The 24,134-nt window shown below is 40.0% G+C and overlaps 1 protein-coding gene across 33 annotated transcripts in view; it reads left to right on the top strand.

Annotated features, from left to right (window-relative positions):
* The window catches only part of LOC100708363 (protein tyrosine phosphatase receptor type D), a 397,350-nt gene that overhangs the window by 192,240 nt on the left and 180,976 nt on the right, over positions 1-24,134 (top strand). For all 33 annotated transcript variants that reach the window (XM_025906064.1, XM_025906073.1, XM_019352730.2 and 30 more), the window contains exon 8: positions 2,292-2,339. The gene's annotated coding sequence lies outside the window, so the exon portion shown is untranslated. The remainder of the gene's footprint in view (positions 1-2,291; positions 2,340-24,134) is intronic.

Raw genomic sequence — 24,134 nt, 5'->3', positions numbered from 1 at the left:
TGTCCTTTTGATTATCTGTGCACGTGCCTCAAGGGTCATTCAGATGTTTTGCTTGAAGGGCTGTCTGGTTTTGACAAGTGCCCTACTCACCTGTGTACATGGCATGAATAGAACACAAAGTAAATATGTCCTCCCTTATGGTAGGTCAGACTACAAGGCAGTCCACTTTTCTGCACAGAGAGTGCTGCAGGTCTAAATCAAGAACTGAATTTCAACACAGTGGCATATGAAGCTTTTGCCTCAAGGGCCTGATTTCCTTGTTCTCTGGTGTTTTAACAATGAGGCTGTTCTTGACAGTCCAACTGAGGCAGTCATGTTTAAGTGGCCCTTGAGTCCAGCCTGTTTTGTGTAACAGAGTTAAAAGCACCAAAGTGCATCAGGACTACTGATATGTGCCCAATAAATATCATCAAGCCAGTCTTTCCAAATGCAAAATCAAACCAAAAAATACATCAGTCGATTAAAAAACACCTGAAAGATTACTTTGTTGATCACCTTAAAGATGTTTAATGTCATGCTTAGCTTCTTTTGAAGCTGTTTTTATATCATCATTTAGTGGCACTCAGTGATATTCAATAAATTTAGGATCAAGACTCAGAATGTTCCAGTCTTTTCTACTTATTCTTGCTTTTGTTCATTTGATCTTACATCTCATTATGCTGTTGGAAAAGCCATGACCTGCAACTGCCTGGATACCTTGATTTTATTGTGTCCTTTGCAGATTCAAGCACACTGTGCTTAATGCAGCAACACAACCCTATGGTGTGTGATGGGGTACTTTTCTTAAAAAGAAAAGTTGTTTTTTTTTCTACCATGACCACAGAGCTGATGTGACTTAGCACAAAGCTCCAATTTTGTTTCAGCTGTCCCAAGAAAACTCACCCAGAAGCACTGTGGCTTGAAGCCCACTTTCATTTAGAAGGTAACATATGGTGCGGCTAGATACTACTGAGTCTTAATCTCTAAAGTCAGGTTGTATCCATCCTGAAGTTTTCTTAGCTTTTAGTTTTGCACTTTAAACTATCCCCCTGTTAAATCTGGGGTCAGGTTTCCTCTGGGCCAGAGGTGGGCAAATAATCTTCCCATGTCTTTACAAGCTTTTTAGTGCGGCCTCCCCACAGCATTCCCAGTTTCCCATGTGGCCCCTTGGGAAAATTAATTTCCCTCCCGTGCTCTAGCCCATGTCAGCATCTCCCTGTGAATCTTTACCATGACCACACGTGGCTATTACAGTTTTATCCTCTCAGATAACTTATGTGTGTGTGTTAAATGTGGCACACGTGATGATGATGACAAATACCACAATAACTGGATCTCTTCATTTGTCTGGGCTGAAGATTAAAACCATGTTATACTAATTAAAGTCTGCTTTAAATATGACTACACACACATTTATATAGGAACACTTGGAAAGGGTTTTGTCTGCGCTATTTTAGACTACGGTTCAGTTCTTTTCGCACATTCTTTGTTTAAAGTTAAAGCGAGCCAACATCATAATATACCCACTGCAGCGCCACTCCACTGGGCATAGTCCTGTGCCAACTTTGGCTGAAACTTAGCAGTTCGTAAAGGAACTTAGAATAGAATCAACGAACTCTGGACACCTCTCAGAGTTAGCAGTAAGGGTAAACATTTTCATTTAATTTAAGTGTGGACACATTTTGCAGATATTAGCAGCCCATTTAAACATATATACCCAAAAGCTTTATGTGCATTTTCATTCAAAGACAACACAGAGAGGGTTTCTCAAAGATGCATCTTTGCATGTTAACAGCTGACTTCTGTATAGTACATCGTTACATTTCCAAGCTCGTATTACTACCATCCTTCAATCCTAGACGTTGTACTGTATCACAAAACATCAACATAGTACTCCACAGTCCAGCTAGTGTTTAAACACTGCACTGCAAAAATTGTGCTATCTTAGTGTCAGCACAAATTCTTACACAACAGAAGTTGTTGACAAGAATCAATCATAATCTAACTTTAAATATTAATGCAGTTAATTTACTTTCAGCTGGCTAAAGTCAGGCATGTACCTGCGAATACTGTACTTCTGCCACTACCGAAGCACTGCTGCTGCAGACGGGATGATCCTCTTAGAGGCTCGGCAATCTGGGACACTATTCCCACTTCTTACTTTTGCCAATTTGCTCCTGGAAGCCCCTGAGTCCTTGTCTTCATTAAAGGAGTTCCTCATTGATCAATCACTGTCAGGGGAGTTGCTCTGTAATTGCACTGAGGCCTAATCATGACTGACGTCTCCCCCCCCCCCCACTGCTCTGTCACAGGTCTCGGGAGAGAGAATGCTCCATGACTTTCACACCTTCGACCTCAAGGTAGGCCTCTCTAAGGATTTTACTCTTCTCTTTGGGGTTTATCTTTAACGTTATCAGGTTTTGGACTGATTATCGCCACTCATGCATGTGTTTGTGTATGTATGTTAATGGAGATGGGGACAGGTAAGTTAAGATTTTGAATAAATATGAAATATATTTTTTACTGATACGACTGATTTCCTGTCATAGACGCGATAGACCATATTATTCATTTAAGAATTTTTCTATGTAATACATTTATACTTAGAGATACACTGTAAAATACACCGAGGTTCTTCACTGACTTGAAGAGAACACTTAACAGACAGCAGACGGGGGAAAAAATGCCAATCTTGGCCTCTCGTCAAGTTGCTCATGGAGCTAATGTTGTAGATTAACAGTTGCTGTAACCTTCAGCTTGTCATTTTCCCAAGCAAAAGTGTCTGCCAGCGCTCTTGATGTTTTGTACTTATAAGAGACTTTAGATAACCAATTTAAAATCCAGTATTTTGTAACCCCTGTGTTTAATCTTGGCATTTACATGCTGTAACTACACGAGCAGGCTGAGGTAGACAAAATTGAATGCATAATTTGATGCATAATATGAAGCAATAGTTTATACCAGTTATTCATTTATTTGACATCAAGATCTTGACTTTATTGAATTGTATTTTTTTTCCCCCCTCCAACAATGTGGCTAAGGCTTTTTATGCATGACGCATAAAGTCCTGAGCTGCTTTGTTTTATGAGACATAAACTAATACATACAGTCATTTCAGCGTTTCCCCGTGCTTTAGCTCCAAGTGTTTAAATGAATACGTTCCTGCTCACAGTTAACCTTTCGCAGCTGTAGCACATGCAGAAAGATGACATGTAAGTTTGCCATCAGCTCTGTAATGTGTGATGTCAAGCCAACGCATGGATTTTTGGAGAATGACTTGCAAAAGATGCAAAATGATTGAGTGATTTTCATGGAATGGAACTGATACTGTTGCCATGATATTAAACCCAACAGGATGCAAAAGTTCAGGAAAACATTATAAGATTGTGTAAAATGATTTGTCACTCTGCCCATTTCTGTCACTGTAAGAGGTTTGATGGTAAAAGCTGTGATCATGCTTACAACCGGTGATTGCTATTAATACCTGCTGTGCCTACACCGAGCACTATTACATTTAGCTTGTAATCCGTTACAATATTTCCTTTTTTAATTGTTCTCATTTTGAAATTGTAATTTTATTAACTCATTTATGTGCTTCAGCACTTGGCAAAGAATAACCTCGCCTCTACCCGCTTCCCACAACACGCGCTGTACATTTTCAAATGTCATTTATGTGACACTTGTAGTACAAACATCCATAATGTTTTGACTGGGGGGGGAATTGCAACACGGATCTCAATCATTGCGAATTCAGGGCGCAGTCAGAATAAAGGAAGGTCAGCACGGCTGAACTCTCCTTCCTACAAAACATGATTGTTTTATCAAACTTTGAAAACATGCTCATGATTACTGCTGCTGTGGCAAAACGTAAACAGAATACTGCGGAAAATGCTTTTCCCTGGAAAAATATAGCAGCATTTTCATCTTTTGGGAATAATTCAGGCTTATTTTGTACATTCTACCAATGGTAGAGGTAGAAAAGTCTACTTTGGACAAGTAGAAAAGTGGTTATTTGCACATAACTAATGTGTTAGAAAATATATACTTACACTCATAATGTAATAATATAAAGACATCTGTAGACGAAATAGAAGTGTTGTTTTTCACTGTCAGTCTATGAGATTGCAGGGACCTTGGCATTTACTAAGTCTGCCATGTCATTGTCTGGAAAAGTGTTCAGGACCATGTACGAGGAGGAAAGTTTTAAATTTAAAATGTAATCAGCACAATCACCACAAGCAATCAGTTCCTCTTCATTTCACCTGATCGAGCCCCCTGCTAAAAGGAGCCTGTTAAATAGAGCATCTTATCAGGCCTGGATTAAGTTTTGACTTTGATTAACATCTGTAGTCTGAGTTTAGAATGTCAAAGTTCAACTTAAAGGAAGAGAAAGACAATTTTATATATATATATATATATGTAAATTGTCTATCTCTCTTTTTTTAAGGCACACTTTCTCTCCTTTATTAAATACAATTGTTTATTGATTTTTTTTCCAGAGTTGCATGAGAATCATATAGTAAAGCTAAAGTGACATTCACTTAAAACTGATTAGCTTAGTTTAGCATCAGATTTGTATAGAAGGTCAAAGGTCAGTCTGCCCTTTAGTAATAAAATCTACTCTAAAGAGTACCGTTCAAAGCTGACTTCTTAAAATCATTTTTGTTGAATCATCACAAATAATGAAGTAATATTGTATATGAGCAAAGAACTGAAGGGGATTTTAAAGATGGCATGAGTGCATAGAGAGAAAATGAGACAGATGTGACAACGGTAAAAAAAACCAACAACAACAAAACAAAACGAAAAAACTCCTCAAGATAAATCAGACATACATTTGTAAGACTGTATGTGCAAATATGTTTGAGGAGCTTCTGTTTCAAACAATGAAAATGTGTACAAAGATGTATACAAATCAATGCAGAGGTAATAAGGTGATAAGAGGAGGTTTAAGGTGGTGTTAAAAAAAAAGTAAGTTTAAAAGAATGCAGAAAATCATATATTCAGAAAAATGAATTTAAAAATGAATAAATTTAGTTGGGAACCAAACAAATAGGATAATCAGTGGAAAGGTACATAAAAAACAGGCAAACTAATATAATTGTCAATTTATGTCAAATTTCTGAATTAACTAATGCCCACATTTTTGAATCCTTTGATTCTTTTAGTTATATATTAGTCTTAATCTCTTCCTTTTGTCTGTTTTACCCCCATTTAACCCATTTTCCATGTAACCCCCCTCCACAGGTGATTACACACAGAACAGTGGAGGCGGAGAGAACCACAGATATCAGATATAAGTGTTACTAAATCGTGTGTTGTTTTTCTTTTAAAAAACAAGCTATGATTTTTGATTTTTAGATCAGGATGGACTTGTCGAAATAACATATGGGAGACAGGAGCAGTAGGTGTTCCTCAGAGGTTGCTGGTTCAGGGCTAGATGCTGGAATGGTCTCCAGTTAATAACATCTTCTTCTTTTTTCATTATTTGTGTATAATAGCTGTCAGATGTCATGCACAGAATCTTAGAACAGTAATTTGTTTCATTCCATACATGACTTAGAGGAAATTATGCGTGTGATTTTTCTCAAGCAGTGAGAAATGTCTGCGTGCATGCTGAGCCATCAGAATGAATTCTTTGTAGCTGAGGAATCTGCTGGCTTCAGAGCTCTGTGTGTTTCTTGAGCAGTGGGCATGTTTGAAAGGCCGGCTGCAGTCTGCCCACCCAATCACAAGTTAGAAATAGTCATTTTCTTTCCTACTTTTCCATTGGTGGTACTTGTTTTTTCTTAATTTTTAACTGGTTGGGCAAGACAAACCTTCAATTAATGTAATTCCCTTTTTTACCGGAGATGTATATTTGTAAGGGTATTATAATTTATACACATTTCTTTATCCTCCAAACTTCAGGGCATAAATTTGTCCGTTTTGCATCACAGGACTAATTTCCAGGATAATTACTTGTGAAAAAAATGACTCGACAGTCTTAAGAAAATTAGGTTTACTCGATTTGCAAATAAATAAAAACAATGATGTTTAGATAAATCCCCTTTTTGGCATTGTCCAAATTTCATTATGAAAGCCACCACAAGCTGCACTGACTGACCAGCTATGAACATTTTGTGAATTTCAATGTCACTACAGCTGAGCTCATTTGGGAAAAGGCGAACCAAGCACACGCACAGGCTATATCCAGACATAATAAACTGTCGCCCTGTTCACAGAGGCGTGGAAAGGAGAGAACACCTCCCCAGTACATCCTCAGACACATCTGTGCCCATGCCCCTAAAATTATGTTTCTTTTGCAGTGGAAATAGGTCAGCCGTGAATACCTGGCTCCTTCCATCTCAAAAAACCCTTTAACACACTTAATTAAGAACGTAACTGTCTGGATTTTTGAGTGTGATATTTTTTTAAAAAAGAGAGAAGTGGACTGTTTTGTTTGTTTGTGAAGCTTTTGACACGCTGAGAAGATGTGCAACTGATATGTGAAAGCAGGGGATGCGTTCGGAGACATGAAATATTTCCGTAAATCTGAACATTTTACAAGGGGCTTTGTTAGGAACTGCAAAGGCACAATAACGCCAACTTGGCCCTCATTTAGACACTGAATCATTCAGATTGCACCACTGTGATTGCTTAATTAAATGCTCGACTGTGTAATGACTTTGCTTGAGAGGGAATTAAATGTCTAAATGCTGCAGAATCTGCGTTGAGCTGAGTAGAAATCAATGGGACACAGTGCAGGAACCGAAGGTGTTTTCCGACTTGTTTAGGGTGAATGTTTGGTATTGATGCCATCCCTCAGTCACTCAGTCAAAAGCTCATTCCTCTAAGTCCACAGCATTGATTGCTGGCATACAAACAGTGTGCTTACTTGGTGCTTTCTTGTGAGATCGAGGAAGTCTATTACTTACATGTCTTCAGCCTGCTGTGTGTAATACTGGATCTACTGTACAATCGTCCAGTGATTAGGGGGCTGTAAGATTACAAAAAATCAATAACGATACATATTAAAAGAAATTTACCACATCTGCTGCATTTCAAACACAGCCCCAGTGGTCCCTGTCCACGTCTGTTTATGTTACGATCACGTTTCAAGCTGGTTTGAGTTCATAGTGTATGTTATTCCTCGCTGGCTATTAAAACATGGCCACATTTTTCTCTCAAAATAACTTTCAGAGTCCAAAATTATCACTGGTCCGGCCTATTTTCAGAGTGTTCTACTACAAAAGCCCAAAGGCAAACATTAAAACCCATCCCACATGGAAATAGTTCTTGAAAGGAGTGCAGCCCAACTAATCTCACAAATATTTGATTGAACCAAAGACCTTTAGAAACCGCCGAAGCTGCGAAGGGCATACAACTCCTAAAATGACAACCGATTATCAAACTGCCTCTGGCTCGAGACACTGTAATCCCCCAGATGTTGCAGTCTATGAAATACGAGAGTCTGAATTAGATCTCTCAAACAATGTCGGCTTGTCTGCATTCGTAAACCCTCAGCATTTAAGTCACAAAATTAAGTTGACCCCGTCGGAAAGCTTAAGGACATGTAACAAAGCCCCCGGCAGTCTTATTACTTCATCTGCTTTCATCTCATCTACTCTGTGTAATAAGTTCCCACTCTAGCAAGACCACTGGGGCTAATAAGGGTTTTTATCTGCTTTTTGATATTAGATATTAACACCTCATCAAAGTTAAGCCAGCTGTAGGCTCTAGTCGTGCCTCCAAATTTACATTAGCCTAACAATGTCTCTAAAGGAAATCTTATCAAATTCAAATTAAGGGCGAGTTGAATAGCCAGAAGGAAACTGCTACCCATCACTCAAGGAACAAGTCGTTTGGTTCTGCTGCAAAAACACAAGCAGGCTTTGTAAATCACTGGACAGTAGGTTTATTTTTTGGTGTGACAACGTTAATACTTTAAATTCGCCCCTCGCAATCCCGAATCAAAACTCCACACATTTGCAGCAAATGAATGATGAATGTTTAGCCGGCAGGAATGAAAATAGGTCTGACTGACACAATCAGGATTTGCTGTTTGAGAACTCCATAAATAGCGTCTCTAGTCAGCCAGCCTTTGTGATCTTTACCTGAAGGGGGTAGACGTTCGTAGCGCGCGCGTTGTTTTTGTTGTTATCATCAGATACTCGGTGCAGGTTGTAACCCAGTGGTTGGTTGGAATCACCCGCGAAGCCGAACGCACTTATGTAAGCATCTGTCATCGATCCTTGCCATTCCTGAACGGCATACCCAAGTGAAGATATAGCTTTTTTTCGTGTGTGACGAAAGAAGAACAAAACACTAGCGTCTAAGTTATTTTAGAGGTCTTACTTCTTCAAACATTTCTCAAGGTAAACCCTGTATCTAGAGAGAGAGAGAGTGCAAAGGTTTCAGAATTCTTATCATCCCTTGTGGCATCCTTTGTCAGGTTGTATGAAGAAAAAAAAATGAAATATTAACTGGAAAATATAGCTCGGAGAGATAGAAAATAAATTACTTCAGTGTGGCAAGGAAAAGAAGATTGTGAGATTTATCAAGTCAAGATGGAAATGCCTGCTAAGTCTGTGCCCCTACCTTGAAAAATTAAAGGAAAAAAAAGCATTAAATGCCTTCGAGTACATTGTGATGTAAAGGCATGCATGTGCGCCTGCAAAGATGTAGCGTATGGAATTTGTTGTTTGAATGTGATGGCGTTGCATGCGACAACAGATCACACAGTAGATTCAGCTAACACACACACACACACACACGCAGAGAGAGTATCCAAAATAATCCAAGCTGCACTCCCCAGTCTTTTAACACTTAACAGATTTGGTGTGAAACAGCTTGACTGGCAAAATCTATAATTGTACAGATAAGTGAACATGTTAGCTAGATAAAGGTTAAACTATCAGGGATATGTTCTCCATCCGTCTAAAGCCAATTTTACACATTCAGCTCAAGCAACAGAGGGTGGGAAAAAAGGAGGCGGGGGGGGGGGGGGGGTGAAAAAAACTGGCAAGTCAATATTGATTGATCTGGAGCCTTAGCAATTACCTCCATGTGCAGAAGACCATGTTAAGGTCAGTATTATCTTAGCTCATTTTATGGGTCAGTGCTCTGGCTTTAGCTGAAATAAATTAATGGGGTAAACACTTTAGCTCACCTTGATGAAATGGATGAAGTGGAAAAGCTTTGCATAGGTGGGAGGTACAGTGCTGCGGAGTGACCCTTGATATTTTCCCGAGCGCCCATAGGTCGTAAAATCCCAGCATTAAATAACACTGACTACCCAGCGATGAAACCATAAGGCCAATAATGCACTGTTAAGAAGCAGTGAAGCTATTAAATGAATCTCGTTTACGGGTTAACCAAACCCATTCGCTTGAATGGATAGATGTCCTACGGAATAAATAAAAGCGGTTACAACAGTGATTTTTATGAATGAATTTCTTCACATCTGGGAGATTATTTTTTTGGAATTAAATGAAAAACATTATGGAGAATAGCAGGGGAAATTAACCTTGTATATGTATATTTATGTCTATATATATTAATTTGCATATATTGACTACATCAGGCATGTTTTTCTTTTTTTTTTGCAGTTTATTTCTTAAAAATGTATCGGGCAATTTATTTCATATTTTTGGTGGGAAAAGAAAAGTCACACTGATGATGTAGAAGTCTCAAAAACTCATGTATGTTTTAGCCCAGCGGTCCCCACCCCCGGGCCACAGATCGAGTCGTTTGGTAGAGTTGAGGAGAGTTGAGGCTCCGGTGTGAAATTGATGGTTTTCAGGGTTTTTATCGGTTTTTTACGTTATTTTGTTTTATCGTTAACTTGGTTACAATGGGTCTTTTCCCCATGTGTTATGAATAAATCTTCTGTTTTTTTGTTACAGGTTCTGGTTTTATTTTGTTGTATTTATCCGTGACACCTTAAAGGCCGGTCCGTGAAAATATCAGACATGATCCGGTCCGTGGCGCAAAAAAGGCTGGGGACCGCTGTTTTAACCCGTGTATATAAGGGTTAAAACAACTACGGGACACAGTTTGCTTCCTATTTCTCCTCTTCACTCCTGAGAGCCTCCTTGGAGTAACCCTTGAAGCTCTTTTATCAAATGTGTCATTTTTCAGGCCTGCTTATATAAAAACAGGACATAAGTAAGCATGAGAAGTTAGTGAGGGTGGTCTCTGCCTATGCATTTATACCTCCTGCCAAGTGAAATCGCCAGTATACTGATGGTAGAATAAAGCAAGTACTTCACGGCCGTGTCAACCACTCTAGTAACATTCATATGCTGTGCATTTCTTTTATGCATCGCTGTTGCCAAAGGCTGCCATTATCAATTCAAACTAGGCAAACAGCTACAAGTAGCCCACTGTACAGCACGACTCTAGCACCCTCAATCCATTATAATAGCAGAGTCCTCAATTTTGCATGTTATTTCTTGACACCTGTGTGTATTTAACTGGAGGGAACGGAGAGCGTTATCACTCAGCCAAACACGTCACCTTTGTATTGGAATTCTGCTCTGGCCTTCGGGCCGACTCACAAACAGCTCTGTTGTGTTCTTAAGTCCAAAATAAATTCAATTTCCAATGCAGTGATCTCCTTAATGAAAAGTCAATGCCCCTCACTCATTGGCAAGCTCCCACGGCGAGAAAGATGAATTTGTCAACAGGCCGGAGACTGCGCCCTCGGGGACACCCACCCCCTTACAATCAAACAGAATACGACTGCGTGTGTCCGACCGCTCTTCCATTATTACCCAGCTCCTGCTTTTAATGTGAGCTGACGAAGGAGCGATGACAGTATTGATCTGGCCAAAGTGCTATTTATGTACTCACAAATCCTGTAATCAGTGATTACAAAAGCACTCTACCATTGCGGCTAGCTCGTTCTCAATTTGTTAAGTGCACGGGGTGACATTTTGCTCGTGTCATATGCATGCAGGGCTGTCTTAACATGCCTGTTTTGCAGCCTTTCCTCAGTGAAACATTAGCATGCATGTTCCCGCCACACGTCTTCAAATCAAATCAGTCTGTATTTCTGGACAAACATCTAAACATGAACCTGATTTTACTTTGGAGCGTCCCCTCCATCTGCAGCATTCATTTCTTTATTTATTTTCTTGGCAATTTTTTAGCTGAAACGCCGCATTGTTGCGCTGCATTCCTGTGAACGCTTCAGAAGTTTCTGATTATTAATAACACCGTGTCTTGTCAGCAGCATAACCTCCCGATAAGTAAAGGGTGGGGGGGAGGGGGACATGAGGTTGTTGTCATGGCGTATGGTTAACAGTATTATAGATAAGCTTTAATCCCCCGCTCGGCTCACTGTAATGCATAGCAAAAGTGATGGAAGCGGAGAACATGCACATGTGTAAACATCAGCCGGCAAAGGAGCGGCGTGCTGAAATGACACAGCAGAGAGAGAGGAGCATGCAGCGTGCCGCTTGCTTACAACGGCGAGGTAATTCATGCTCATCAAAGTCATCACTCCATAAGCACAGCTCTTGTGAGCCTTTCACTCACATGAGCTGCAACAGTAAATCATGTGTAGTGAGCGTGACCACATTCTGCCCCTCTGCTACACATTCATGAATAAAACTCGAATCATTATTGACCCCATACGTTTAGGACGGGACATCCATCCTTACTGTGGCGTCTCATCCAAAAATTGGGACTAGAACAGGGTGGGGGTGGGGGGGAATCAAATATCAATCATATCTTAATCTGCATCTATGTAGTCAGTGTTTGGTGCTAATTTTCAAACATTTACAGTTTTGATGGGTAAGCCCTAATTTTGTCGGATTTTGCATTGATGATTAATTGTGGATGAAGCAAAGATAAGGTATCATCGTAGTTATAGTATGCTTCAAGGTTTGCTGTATTTATGGTTTAAAAAATAGATATATATAGCTCACAGAATCCAGCTGACATGGGCATCAGCAGGCAGACAAAAATGAGATAGAAACAGGATAAACAGCTGATTAAATCCTAAATTTAGCCTTGGTGAGTTTTTTTCTGTCTTGGTTCCTTGATTAGAGACTTTAGCTTTTAGCACTTTACATTAAAATTGGATTGTATGACGTTCGGGGGGAGAAAAAAAATATAGCACATTTAAATGCGCGACATCAACGATATAGAAAATTAGTTCCAATGTATTTTCTGTTGTCCATTTTACTCTGAATAATGCAAAACATAATTTGGAAAGATAAAAAAAACCAGAAAGTAATTTTGTGGAAAAACGAAATAAATAAAAAAAAGTGCGGATTATTCCCCCAAATTAGCCCGTTACTTGCAGAAGGCTGAGATAAAGTGTAGAGCACTGGGCTTGTAGCATTATCGTCTTTTTCTGGTTTGTTATTCAAAGTGACAGAAAGTATTGTGTACATTTGTTGCAACTGTTGGCCTTCATTTTTGGTTTTGTTGGTTTTATTGTCCTCGAAAATTTGTTATATTTAACACCTGTGTATGACATTTGGGTTAACACGTGCACGCTTGCACCCACTACAAACAGATAATACACGGCTGTAATAGTGTGCATGGAGATGGCTTGAAGACCGTTCCTAAAGCTTAATGCAGTCCACCAATGGAAATGTTCTTAATGTATAATTATAAGAAACTGTTGTAGATACAGAATATTTGATTCTTGTCTGTGAATGTGCTGTACAGTGTATGCAACCTGTTTTTTTAAATGGAATATTACGGTATCTTCATATTCCCGGGGGAAATGCAATCTATTGAGACTCTAATTTATTGGATCCCGCACTGATAGAGGATCTCTGTTCATCTCAGTCCTCATTGTGTGAGTCTCTCTCTCTCTAATGTGGCTGTACTGCCCATAAACAGACATTGAGTGATTAGCGCTGTTCTGCCATTGACATCATTTGCATTTTAATAGACCATAATTACAACTCAGGGAAAATAAATTGCAGTTTGAAGAATGTTTGAATTACTCCAACTCCCCGGCTCTTCTTGCGAGATAGCAGCGAGCATATGCAGGGGCTGCTCGGATAGTTAATGTCAGGTTCAGAGATGTACAGAGAAGCAAGACTGCAAAACTGAAAAGAACAGAGGAGGACGTCGCGCTAATGGCGTTTGCAACATAAGTGATTTTGAGATGCTTCCCGCGATGAGCCTTCGAAATCCAGTGTCAGTGAAATCCAGGTGAATTTTACGGGGCTCAGTTTTAGGATGTATCACTGCGCGAACAGCCGTTGATAGATGCACGACTGTTTCTGAAGTCAAATCTCTGAGTGCTCACATACAGAACGGGTCTCTAATCGCAAAGCCACCCTGCCAGCCTCCTGTAGTTTCCTGGCTTCTCATTAATGCCTGTGATAATTGCAGTTTGTCCGTTTAATATCCCCCCGGTCTGTCTTATCGCCACACCTCACCTGCTGAGATGTGACACCTTCCCAGGATTTGCCGAGGGATGTCTAACCCTGGCAGTTAAAGCCCGTGTGACCCTGTAAGCAAGAGTGACAACACAATAATACTCCCCACGTCTAATCTTTCATTGGTGGATTATCAGATTAGAGGCCCCAGTTGTTTATGGGTGCTGTGACTATCGAAAAAGTTGATCTGTCAAGTTTATCTTACACTTGTCGTATCAAGGCTGTGTTGGTCCATACAGTTGGCTGTGGATGGAAGATAAGGCCAACGCAGCTGAATGAAACCTTTGGAAAATGAGAAACAAGGCTTTTGGTTTTTTACCTCGACAACGGCGCACTTTATCTAGTTTAGGAAATGGACCCCTGCAAAAGCATTACGGCGCCGTTTGGATTCACTCGAGTTCGTTGACCTCTTTAGTGTGACACAGCTGCCCTTTCTTTATTTCCAAAGCACATATCAGAAATCATCCACCAGTTTAACGCTCAGGTTAGTGGTGTGGAATCACAAGTTTCAAAGAGGACATAATCCGTCCTCTTTCAAGCTGCCTCTTTGTGGCATTTCAAAGACTTGAACTGATATAGGTTCCCTATCAATCAGCTGTTTTGGCAAGTAACAGAGTGGTGGAAGTCCATTGTGTAACCTTTGGATGTGGTTCACTAATTCAGGCTAACTGTTTTCTTTCCATCACAAAGCGGGGACTCTGAAGGTTATTGGCTCTTCAAGCAGGACTGTCACAAGGTATCTATGAATAACAGATTCGAGATCACTATCCTTTTTAATCTGCTCTTATCGGATTTGCAAGCTAGGGTGTAAATGTTTTGGCATCACCTCTGGTAGGATGGGAAGTGGAATTTCAAATTACCAAAGAAACATCTTCATTTGAGCAGAATAAAAAAAAACTTGATGATAGTTAAATATTCTGATGGTTTAAAGCAAATTAGATTCACCAAGGCATTATTTTATATACAGTGGATTTATGATAAGGTCCAGTATTCATTACCCAAAATTGAAAAGCTAGCACTGACACAAAACTCAAGGAAAAAGCTGACAAATGTGTGAGTGTTTGTGTGTGTTTAGCTCATTAGAACCGTACAGACTTTTTAGCCTTATGTACTGTATTTCAATGTATATTTGTATGGTGTCATGGTCCTCGGTGACCCAGTTTTTTTTGTGTTTTGAATTATTAATGTCTCAGGGTCAAGTCTGTGTCTTTGTGAATGTCTCTTGTTTCCTGTTTTACTTTGATAGTCTCGTGTGCTACGTTAGTGTTTTCAGTTTTGCTTCCCCCGGTCTCGTTGTTTGTGATTGCTCCCGGCTGTGCTCTCCTCCTGTGTCTTATTCCCTCATTATCCCTCTGCCTATTTAAGCCCTTTCGCTTCCTGTTTGTTGCTGGATCGTCTGCGTACCTGCGCATTTCCCATGTCTCAGGTTCGATGTTCGATGTTCGGTGTTCCACATCTCAAGTCTTTAGTTTCTTTATTCCAGTTTTTTTAGGTTCTCCCAGTTTAGGTTTTTGCTGGTTTAGTCTTTGTCTCCTTTTGCTTGTGTTTGTGTTCTGCTCCGCTGAAATAAAGGCTCGCTCTCGGTTCAAGTCCGTCATCAGTGTCTGCATTTGGGTCCAATCCCTCTCACACATCTACCATAGCGGATGTGAAAGGTGGCCCAAGACTTTTGCACACTATCACATGTTGGTTGTATGCCTATATGAAAGCAAGGTTGCCAGGCATGTGTTATTTAGCAGTTAAATTGTTGTCCTGCAGCAGCTACATCACTAATTGTGGAGGAATTTCTATCAGGGATTCCGAATGTAAGTAGCTAATGTGAATTTCTGTGTAGACACACAGACAGTTATCTGCTGTATTATCACAAACGACTCATTCAGTTGAAGCTTCCAACTGAACTCCTTCGATTGCAGGCTGATAGCAGATTGAATGACTGTCTGGCTGCCTTGTTACTTTTCTATCACTGTTTTGATGCACATATTTGACAACCATTTCAAAGACGACAAGATCACAAGTTCGTCGCACACAGTCAAAGTTTTCCCGAGTGTGACACGACTTTGGTCTAGCACCACAAGCTAATACATCGCATTCTTTTCAAAGCTTTAGGAGCATGAATGCTCCATGATTCATTGTTCTAAAGATGTTTTCAATTTTTCACTTTAACACTTCGGTAAAGACTGAAATATCTTCACAGTTAATTTGTTTATTACTAACAAATTAGCAATTAACTCTAAAAGCTGGCACAGAAGGGGGAAAAAAGAGATTAAGGGTCCTTAAATCTTTCCTTATTTGTGTTCAAAACTTGTTTAACCTAAACTGGGAGAGGTTGAACTCCATATTATAGGTAATAGAAGCAGTGTCGTGTGTTTTTTTTTTTTTTTTTTTTTTTAGTGGAAAAAAACACATCCAGATTCATTTTACAGCTTTTGCAGATTCAGCTGTATCAGCTAACATTTGCCAGCTATAACCTACAGTCACCGTGTGTGGTGAATCACAGTTATCAAGCAGTGGCTTAAGTATTTAGGACTACTTGTCGCCACAACTGTGAATTATCTAAAGGGCCTTTGAGAATTGCGATAAAGTGCCAAACAGGGTTAGTTCAAATTTATATGTATAACCACTAGTCTTATATTTTAGACCAGTAACAGCAGAACACTCTCCTAAAGGGATAATAATAATTCCTCTGTCCCATTCCCATCGTATTTATGGCACAGCACACTGGTTTGTCATTCGCAGCCAGTGTGATTATTCACCTGGCGAGCATATTATTCTAGCAAATACCACAGCTATAAAAATTCTTCATATTTCATTCCAGGGGTTTGATGAGAATGCGCTGAATCCCATTTTCCAAAATATTGGGTATTCTGTGCAACAAGAATATGGCTTCCCTGATTACATTATGCCTCTGAGCTGTGTTTAGCCAAATGTGCATGACTTGCAAGTAAAATGTACAATAGACTGCTGCTGGTGTGTCATATTAAGAAAAAAAAAAGATGGAAATGAGGCAGAACATAGAGGTCTGCTTTCATCAGACTTCCTACATTTAAATGAAATCCTCTAAGTTGATTTTTTTCCATCCCTGGAAATTAAAACTGAGCTGAGTTCACGTCTGCTCGGTAACAACAGAGTGACAGCAGGTTGTTAAAATAGTCGAAGGTCGAAAATGACTGAGTCTTAACTCAGTGTTTCAGCGTTTTGGATATTGAATCAACTTCTTAAGCTTCGCAGAATTGTCTCTTTAGTCACAGTGGTGTATTCCCATTTTTCTCTTTGTGTATTTATTCTCGCAGGTCTTAACATCACACAAAGGAGTTGCATTCCACTGTTACTTAATTCAACACGCATGCACAGACACGCAAAGTCCAAGATAAAAACTGTTTCCCCTCACAAACGGAACACTTTTCCTGCTTTTAAAAGCGACACGTTGGATCTTGAAGAATAAAAATCGTTCTTTGATACTAAACCGAAAGGACCCGGCCACGACTAGAGGCAGTGTGCCGCACAGATGTCCGCCACATGGAGTGGACGCATCTCATTTGTTGCACTTTGGAGTTATTTATTTATTTCCCGGGTCTGATACAGGGAAACATCTGTCACCTTTGCCTAAGTGCCCGCTTGCGTGATACACAGACTGCGTTTCAGAACAAAACACCCTCCCATTGTTTGGCTCTTTAGTCTGCAGCTCAGGTGCAGAATCCTGTGAGGCATTTGGAGCGCCCTGCTGTTGCAGCAGAGCATGCATCTCTGTTTTGCAGCAGAGCATGCATCTCTGTTTTGCAGTGCTCTTCGTTGACATCGCTCTTTTTGTAGATTATTTCTTTATTGGTGTGGTTGAATTAAACTTGTGCCACATTGGTCTAACTTGCTTACAAATCATCGTTTCACTTTAATAGTTATAAAAGTTGCTTATCTTGATTACCAGTTCGAAATAATCCTTATTTAAGGACTTTCTTCCAAGACAGCTTTGCTGTCATTGTCTGCCTCTTACACCAAAGCTGCTGTTCAGATTTATTTGTATGTGCAACAAGATTATTATAGTTAACTGAAACTACACTAAAAATACTGGTGGGCACCAGTGCTACCCCTCAGCTTCCTAATAGATGCATCTATGGCAGAAATATGAAAATCCTAGGTGATTTTAAGAAAACTTGACCTCTGACCTTGACCTTAAGTTCAGTATCACTGAGATTCATAGCTATCTGCCATTTTTATTAGATGTACCTCTGGTATGAATATCAAAATCCTATGTTTCCTTATACAGTGGTCCCTCGTTTATCACGGTAGTTACGTTCCAAAAATAACCCGCGATAGGTGAAATCCGCAAAGTAGCTAACTTAATTTTTTAAATTTTTTTAAATTTTTTTAAAAATTATTGTAGATGTTTTAAGGCTGTAAAACCCCTCAATACACACTTTATACACTTTTCTCCGACAGGCTCAAACATTTCCACACTTTTCTCTCTTGTTTAAACACTCTCAAAGTTTAAACCTTCGTAGAAAAATAAGTCCTGTATTAAAGAAAGAAACCAAAGGCACCTGTTTGTTGGAGAAAACTTACAAACAAACATACAGTACAGCACTTCAGAGTCCCACTGCTAGTGATCGAAGATTTAGGTAAATTTGACAAGCTGATCTACAGCCAATCAGAATGCAGAACAAAATGCGCTGTGAAAGAAAAAGAAAAAAATAAGCATTCAAAATTGCACAAAAAAAATCAGCGAGACTGCGAAAGGTGAACCGTGTTATAGCGAGGGGCCACTGTATTGGAGTTATCGCATTTACAAACTTGGGTGTCCACACCGCCCACCCACCTGCCCACCAGGGTTACAATATGCCATCAGCCTTTTACGGCTGCAATTTTTGTGATATTTGAAAACCAACTTAAAATCAAAAATATAGAGGAAAAATTCTTAGTATGACTTAACTTAATAAAATCTGTTGTCACAAACTGCCTGATGAGGGTTTAACAGATGTTTTAATTGAGGCTTTGGATGTCTATAAGCCTGTGAGTCAACTGCTTTCAAAAAGTTCTGTTTATATTCTAATATCGATACTGATTTCCCCAAATCTTGTCTCTGCCATTTGCCTTAAATAAAATAATCAGGAATAAAGACTAAAACTAACACTGAAGCTAATAAAAACGAAATGAAAATGAAACATTTTCAACCAGTGAGAGCTACACTGAAATGATCAAATCCACTCTGGAAACTGAACCTGAATTAAACTGAGTTAAAAATAAAAAACTATAAGAAAGTATGGTGCATACTCACAGCCTGGGATGTCCATATCAAGCACATCTGCACTCTGTGACATCATACAGAGCAAGAAGGAGAAAAAAAACTGGAGCATTTAAGGCCGTCTGAAGCCTGAGCAGACGTCCATGTTTTGGCCTATCGAATCAGAAACGTATATAAATGAGTGTTATAGAAGGATATGAAACCAAAAAGACAAAAACATACCCCAGTGCTTGTTAGTTGGCTTTTTCAGAGCTGAAAAATCCCTAAACTGCTCCTGTGCTCCTTTTCCTAATGACAGTCACCCCACCCTCCAAAGTAAATTAATTAAAATGGCATAGTGCCACACTTGTGAAAGGAAATCTGATGCTCATGTCTGAAGTATTTGAAGTGTCACCCAAGATAATGGATGTAGGAGAGGTTTCTAATTCTCAGAGCCCGGCCCCAAATAGCACCAGTAGCCATCTGTATTCTCGTTTCTGCAGCACTCACTAAATCAACACACTCGACACAAGCCCGAGGATGCCTCCGCACAATCATGCATGACAACATCAAAGCTTTTCTTTATTGCCTCTCCTCTTCATCACCCCCCACCACCACCCCCACCCCTTTTCTGAGCCCCCTTAACTGTTATCTGAAGCTAAAAGCAGTGGTACCATTGCAAATATTATCTTGAGGTTAGTGCAAACACTGAAAATCCGAGCTGTTACTTGTCAACAGTCTCAGTCACAGCTGATAGCCGTGTTCGAGGATGATTTCATCCTTTCACAGGTACGAATTTAAAGAAGTTGCATGCACGTGGATTACTAGCAAAGATTTGTCGCCTGATCTGTGAATCCACGGCCCTTGAAAAAAACAAAGAGACGTGCTTCTAAACAAAACCAAGAAAGAAAAAATTCATTAAACCGTTCAGCATTCTTTGGGATTTTCTCTTAATTGCCTGTTTTGTTTCCCACATCTACAAATTTACAACCATAAATCTCGAAAATGTCGGATGAGTCAAATCCCCAGATTTCCACGAGCCGGATGCTTCAATGATGAGCTGGATCTGTCATTGGGGAGCCACTCAGCACCCACAAACAAATTGAGCAGGCACCCAAGATGGATCTGTCGACACTTCATTCTACATCTCTCTATTTAATGATATTATATTTCATTTCCAGAGCAAAGAAAACACCATTACCCAAAGCAGCGAGTCGTAACGAGCCATTCTGCCACAGATTCCATTCCTCCTTGGTGGTACAGTAATTGAATTACAATCGCATATGATAAAAAGTTTGAAAGCGATTGCATTTGTTTCCATTTGTTCCTTCCATGTTACATACTAAGCTCGACCTTGCACACAGTTAAAGGCGTTGAAGCGTACGTAGTCTGATTTCAACACATATGCTAAGATCTTGATTGGAAACAGCAGGCCTGCAGCTTTACTATGAACTACGGATGGTGTTATTTGACCCCCATCAGTTCTTGTAAATCCGTTTAGAGGTGAATACTGTTGAGCAACCGACAGAGAGGTCAAAAGAAGTACGCTGATTTCCTGCAACCCCTATGCCCGTATTGATAACTAACCTAAAATTTATTTGGCTGGTAACTGTGGTTAAGTGCTCTGAGAGCTATTGGGGTTTTGAATAGTGCACCCAATTGTTTTGACCAGAGATTGAAAGGCAGTTATCATTTCAATGTGGGCAATATGCTCCGAGGGGAAGGGACAAAGAGGTCAGCAGAAGTGGAGTAAGTGCTCCCTCAGGCACAAACACTGAAGGCCATTCAAAAGGCCTCAAAGAGACACTAGGGGAAATTGATTTCAGCTTTATTCCTGGTCAGATGCATGACTGTACTGGTGCGTGACCCAGTGGTGGACCTGTCTGCTCAAATTAGGAAACCATTTGGAAGATATGGCCACATGTGAATGGCCAGTCACACTCTATGAATATTGTACGGCAATAGCATTATTTCACACATCAAAACATCCAGAGGTCACCCAGCACTTTTGTTATGCGAGCGATGATCTTTTTTGTCGGGGCAAACCCCATTTGCTAAAGTAGTTTGCGAGCAGTGCACTGTATGGTCTTCAATGGCAAAACTCAGCAGTGACGCTGTAAAATTTCTGGGGCACTGTCAGTGGCACAAATTACATAAAGACATAAAAGCTTTTGCTATCGGGTGCATGCATTTTGACAAAAGTGGGACTGGCACATATTTTTCCCCCAAAAGATAATAGAGAGTGCTTTGAGCTCCCACCATCATTGCTCTAAATAAGACAAAAAAAAAAAAAAGCATAGACGTGCAGTCTAGACTACAGCCTGTCTGACAGTTTGACAGCAACTGAGTTATTTTGAATTTCTGTTTTATTTGGTCAGATACACTGCTGTGGGAAAAGTCTTGAGGTACCCCTTAGTTCTTTATATTTTTCTTCCAAGAGGTCAGACTTTCTTGTCATTTTTAACCTGGTGTTGAGCAATAGTTTTCCAGGATTTCTCAAGGTTTCTATTGGACTTTGTTTGTTTTTTGACTCATTTTCAGTCCAATCCTTGTACCTGGCCACTGTCAGAGGAATGTTTGTTTTTTAAACCATTTGACACTACAAATGATTCAGCAATAAAGAGAGAAGTACTGTTGTCATTGTCTACAGCCATCTGTGAAACAAGGCAGAGGCTCTGCTCTTGAAAGCAGCTTCATTTTTCAGCATGATAATGACCCCAAACTCCCTGTCAATGCAGTGAAAGCATACCTGGATACAAAAACACACAATGGTCATAGATTGGCCTCCCCGAAAGGCAGCCAACATCCAAAGAAGAGCTTTGAATGTCCTTCAAGAAGCCTGGAGAACTTTTCCTGAAGACTACCTAAAGAAATGACAAAAAAGCTTACCTAAGAGAGTTCAGGCTATGTCTGAGAATAAAACTGGTCATAACAAATATTGACTTTCAGGCTCATTTTTCAGACTCTGTTTTGCCTTTTATACAGTATTTCCTTATGTCTGTAGAGAAAAATCAATAAATCACTGCACCTATTTCCGATTTTCCTAGTAAAATATGAAGAGAAGAGGAAGGACTGAAGATGTAGTCACAAGCAAAGAGAAAATTGGGTTGATTACTTCCAGCCTTTTTGCTTTTCCCTATTTTCTGTCAATAATTAACAATAATTAACGTTAAAGTGGTGTATGCTCATTTTAAACATGGCAAAAGTTTCAAATAATGAGAACATAGCACGATAGATTTTTAAAAAGTTAAAATGCTCTTTTAACACTGGGTCCATGTTCATAGAAAGTAGTTACATTAAAAGCTGCTTGCTTTAAAGCTTTAAATTTATCCTGCCCGTTAGGGTCCGGTATCTGTAACAGTTAAGTTACAGTACCTTCGAGGTATTTTTTAAAATATGTACTTGTATTAAGGTGAATCCAAAGTGTGCATGTGCTGACATAACGGCGTGTTTGCAAATCCCATTGATGAAACATCTTCGCTTCTTTCACTAGCAGCCATTCACCTAATCTTCTTTCTCATCAAGATAATTTTCCAGTCAATATGGTGCCCTGTGGGAGCTCTGTGCTTATAGCCACACACTGTGTATACACTGTACATGATTTATGCATGCTCTGCTGTTATGTTTGCCATGTTTACAGCTGTGCAGATCAGGTTCAGCTAAGTGCTGATTTTAGGCCAAAAAAGAAAAGGGGGGGGGGGAGAAAAAACGCTCTTGTTTTTCTGCCCCTTCAGGCACCATGTTTATACATTACACCACACTATATGAAGCAGGACACGAGCACTGCAACGGAATAGAGGGTTGTACCAGCCGTCGCTATGTTGCTTCAACACCACGAACCTCGGGGCTTAGCTGGCTGCCAAGCTGCAATCACCCACAGAGCCGTGTGCTTATTTTCTCTGCCCTCTTCTTGACCATATGGAGCATAAGGGTCACAGGGACACTGTGTTTCACAGATTTGTCTCTGTGTGTGTGACAGAGTGTGTGTGTGTGTGTGTGTGTGTGTGCATACATGTTCTCGTGTATGTGCATTGCCTGCTTGGAAAATGAGCCAAATCTGCTTGCTAGTATTTGTGGATTTGGCAGTAGGGTGCATTGATTTTGTCAGCATTTGCTTTTCCCTGCCAGCTAAGAATACTTTTATTAGCTCCACCAATATAGATGCAGAAAACATTCATAGTCTTTTCACATTCTGCTGTGTTGGAACTAGCACTATGGTGGTGTTCTTAGTGCGCTGGGATTCCTTTTTTTCTCATTACATCTATAACCCAGAACTGCCAAGCGGGTATGAGCTGTTTCTATTCATGTGAACGACTGACTATTCCATCAAACAAGCGTTAGGAAAACCCCGGATGATAAATGTTAATGCCAAAGGTCAGACACACTCTAAAGGTGCAATATGATGAAGTATCTTTTACTGCGTTGCCAGCTGATACTGGGTCAGCTTGTCAGGAGCTGACATGGTAACATAGTAGCAACCTCTCATTTAATCACCGTATTAATTCACCCATAACAAAGCCCTAATGACACTGCTGCTGGCCGATTAATCTCTGAATTTGATTTAGCAAGTGTCCATTCATCATAACTGACTCTTTCAGTATGCAATCAATATGGCCCTTTTTGCACTTCGGTCACCTAGACCTCGAGAGGTACACAGTCACGCTGTGGAGAGTGTTATGATAAAATAATGCTTGCCCCGGCCAAAGGGGAGAAGCATCGATCACATATGAGTGCATACATCCAAAGCGCTTTTTCCTCGGGTCCTACTGATGAAGCCCAGTCATCAAAAGTCTCGTGAAGAGTAAACACGTGGCCGACTATTGCTTCTAATAAATTTAAACTGTTAGTTAAGGAAACTTTACTGAGTGTTAAACAATTAAGTGATCAGTAATGATGTGCGTTTTTCTTGATGTGCCTGGCTCATTTAGGCGAAGGGAGAGCCACACGGTACCAATTTAACTATGGCAAAATGTATTTTTAGTAATTAGTAATAAATAACCCCATCAGAACAAATTAATGCGTGTCAGCCCCCAAAATACTGCAGCTGAGTAGAATAAAAGCAAATGAAAGCCTAACAGGAAATGTGAGAGAGCTATGGGAGGACACCAGCTTACTATAGAGGAGTTATTAGCGCTAAAATCGTGCTAAAGCTTTCGTTACTGATGTTAGCCTTTCCTCGGCCTCCCTGCCCACAAGTTGATCTTTACTGTTGGGCCTACGGCGTATACAATAGGCCAGTGTTTCCCAACCTTTTGGAGCCACGGCACATATAGAAAAATCACACGGCACACCACCAAACAAAAATGTCACAAAAAGCATATTCATCATTTTTCCCCACGCACCAGGCATAGCGGAATGGGCTCGGTTTGTCCCCCGTATACCTTTTTTGGTTTCTTCTGACCGCTACTCATCTTTACTTAAACCAGACAAAACTGTTCTGGTGTCAATACCTAATTTAAAAAAAGATACTAGAAAAACAACAGTGAAAGGAAAAAAGAAAAGTAAGAACAGAACTAAACCATGTTTTTGAGGTTCACAGCTGCCTGCGT

Source organism: Oreochromis niloticus, linkage group LG3 (assembly GCF_001858045.2).
Source record: "Oreochromis niloticus isolate F11D_XX linkage group LG3, O_niloticus_UMD_NMBU, whole genome shotgun sequence".
Lineage (NCBI taxonomy): Eukaryota > Metazoa > Chordata > Actinopteri > Cichliformes > Cichlidae > Oreochromis > Oreochromis niloticus.
This window is presented reverse-complemented; position numbering and strand designations above follow the sequence as displayed.